The sequence below is a fragment of the Aegilops tauschii genome, chromosome 6, assembly GCF_002575655.3.
Source record: "Aegilops tauschii subsp. strangulata cultivar AL8/78 chromosome 6, Aet v6.0, whole genome shotgun sequence".
Lineage (NCBI taxonomy): Eukaryota > Viridiplantae > Streptophyta > Magnoliopsida > Poales > Poaceae > Aegilops > Aegilops tauschii.
Genome location: NC_053040.3, coordinates 158708413 through 158711912, shown reverse-complemented (window position 1 = coordinate 158711912; position 3500 = coordinate 158708413).

Here is a 3500-nt window from a genome sequence, read left to right as displayed (position 1 = left end):
GGCAGCGTCTTGGGGAGTCTTCGCGAGGATAAGCGCAAATATCCTTAGCATGCATATAAGGACCAAATGACTATTCAACAATTATATTGAGAAGTTATCTACGGGCACTACTTAAAGATCTTCTATCGTCGAGGCGAATCCGGAGAATCATTCATACAAAGTGGTGTTATGCCACGGAGGCACGTTCGGCGGTACCACGCGGCTTCACGGACTGGCGTGTCATGATCCGGATTACATCAATGCGCCGGCCGACTTGCGCGTCCGCACCGCCTTACAACACCGCGGACGACTTGCCCGTTCGCCCTCACGGCCGGTTCACGCGTCCGCACCGGCTTACAACGCGGAGGACAACTTGCTCGTCCGCACCGGCTCACAAACACCGTGGCCGGTTTATCTGTCTGCTCCCACGGCCGATTCACCCGTGAAAGGTTCCAGTTTCACTTAGTGATCATCAACTTCATGGCGGATTATTTTCGGCCTAAACACATCAGGTGATATCCATCTAAAATATATTTTTAGTACATATTATTTTTGTCAAAGAATAGTTTATGTTTGCCTTGGTCTGCAATATTGCTTATACAGGGCAATTATTTATGACAAAAAGTGATATTATACTGCGGAGATGGAGGCATGCCAACATCTTTTGGCACAGGTGGTCTTCGTTATTCAACGGACCCTCGCACCGGCTTACAACGCCGTGGCCGCCTCTCGCGACCACGCCAGCTTACAACAAGGAGGACAACTCACCCGTCCGCACCGGTTTACAACGCCACGGCCGACTCATCTGTCTGTGCTGCCTCTGATGTTACGATCGTCTTTACCGTCCGTCTCTCGCGGCCTGATCTACGTCAACACACCAGGCCGCACTTGGCTGGATGAGTTGTTTATTGATTATGAGCAAGTCACTACTTGGGAAGCCCGGTTTTCTTCCAACAAACTGGAGGCAAATTATCATATATTATCGGCCGTCGTCTGCACTGGATGGTTCAATGGGCAGGTGCACGAGTCGCCGTCACTACAGTTTGGTTAAACTTCAAACAGCCAGTTGGAAGGAACCATTGGCCGAGTTGCTGACACAGCTCATACGGATCATTTATAACCCGCCGCAGTCACCTTAACCTTCTGTGGATACACATCGTGTTATCGACACCAATGATATACAAGTTATGCCGGTTTATATCACGGTTAAATATGGAGAATCTCAAGCCAACTCCTCGAGTCATCTTGAGACTCGGGGGCTACAGTGACATGACTCGGGAACCCCGGGTCGTTGGAAGGAATGATAACCCGGTTCCGGAGGCTGCTACCATATTGATGAAACTTTAAAGGCCGTCAAAAAATTGCCGGTTCAAATAAAGATTCCGGTTTAAAATCCGGTTCAAGAGATATCTTTCTCCCGCAAAGTTTTGAAGCTCTCAAATCCGGTTCAATCGTCCGGCTCAAGGTAAATTTGTATCTTATAAAGCTTTGAAGCTCTTAATATCCGGTTTACAAATTTCCGGTTTAAAAAGAGGTTATCTCTCGCAAAGTTCGAGTTCTCAGTAAAAATTAAAGGGACCAAAGAGAGTCTGTTACAAAGCACAACTCAAATATAGGTACCCTGCTTTAATGACCATTGGGAGCTGATCGTATTTGAATTTAGCTTAACCCTTTTGGTGTGACCCTGATCGTATTCGAATCAGAGTTGTTAAATATTCTCATGATCACCAGGGGGCTTCCTGTTCAAACATAGGTCGTATTCGAACCAAAGAGAACATAGCTGTCGATACCCTTTTGATCGGCACACTGCCGAGCTCATTGGGGAGTTTCTTGGTCATATTTGAACCATAGCTCTACCCCCTTTGGGAACCGACGTGGATCGTATTCGAATCAGCGTCGTTAAACAACTCTCAAGGTCATTTGGGGGCTTCCTGTTCAAACATAGGTCGTATTCGAACCAAAGAGAACATAGCTGTCGGTACCCTCTTGATCGGCAACGCCAAAGCCACTGGGGGCTATATGATCGTATTCGAATCTTAGCTTAACCCCTTTGGGATGGTTTTCTGATCGTATTCGAATCAGAAGCCTCAAAATTTTTCGAAGTCTCTTTTTGCAAACAATTTTTGGATTTTATTTGAAGCTCTTTTTTCATATCTGAAGTGTATATGAGTGGTTGCTATTTAACCCGGCTTGATTTTCGATGATAAATCGCCACCTTATGACAATCATCATCTATGTGGAAGCATTGGCTTCTAAGGATCGGGTTATCACCCTTACTGCACAGGTCACGTAAACCGGCAGTACAAATTCAATATCACAGTGGTTATATGTGAGATATTATGACCCGCCCTGCGGTAAACCGCCAAGGGATCTTGTGATCTACTTGTGTGCAGGATAAGACTACATTTGGGTGGTTACCCGCCCTGGCTTTTAACGTTAAGTCGCCAGGGCATATGTTGTTTGAACTCTGTGCAGGATTTACAGGGCTATGACTTACATAAATGATTAAGTTCAAGCCCATCATCAAAGATTGAAATTGGTGTCTCTAAAGGGTTATCAATTCTTGGTTTTCTCAAAGGCTATAAGTCGCCGGGTTGTAAAAATTCCGGCTTACAATGGAGGCGTAATAAATCGCCATCAGCCAAGAGCCGCCGGGTATTTAAACTCCGGATTTACTTGTCAAGAGATAAGGTATTTGGAATCTTTAAATAGCCAAACTTGACTAGATTTTCATTATGATTTGAATGATTGAGGTTTTCAAACCGGGTTAGTCAGATCTTTAATAGCCAACATGGTTGGATTTTTATTATGGTTATCAGAAACTAATATTATGATTGAGGTTTTCAAAGTCACTTCAGCGCAATGGCTATTATTTTATCAATGGATATGATTTATTCTACAATGGAAGGAATAGTCCCGAGTCGCTGCAGGCTTACAACCTGGCACTTGGGGGCTACATTATTCAAATTGAGATTACATCAAATGTGCAAGTCCCATGTCACTGCCAGCATGCACCATGGCACTTGGGGGCTAATGCAAGATTACTTTTTTTGGCCTTGTTGAAGACCCGACTTATCATATTATGATAAACCGGCCCTTGGGGGCTACCAATTGCTCCTGTCAACAATTCAAAGTACATAAGTCTTAATCCATTATATTGAAGGATCCACTGTTTAGTTGGTAAAGCACAAAGCTCTTAACCTTGTGGACGTGGGTTCAAGCCCCATGGTGAGGGTTACATCATATGATTATTTTCAATGAAAAGTCCCAGCTCAGTATTATCTTACTAAGCTGGCCCTTGGGGGCTACACATTGCTGTTCAAATTTACATGATCATATTTATAAAGTCCCTGCTCATTATTGCATAATGACCCGGCCCTTGGGGGCTACACTGGTTGAAGTTTTTGAGAATCAGGCAATTACAAGTCCCAGGTTGCTGCAAGCATGACAACCCGGCACTTGGGGGCTACATAATATGGAATATTCAGTTTTTACTAGTGATTGGGAGGAACAACATGGAT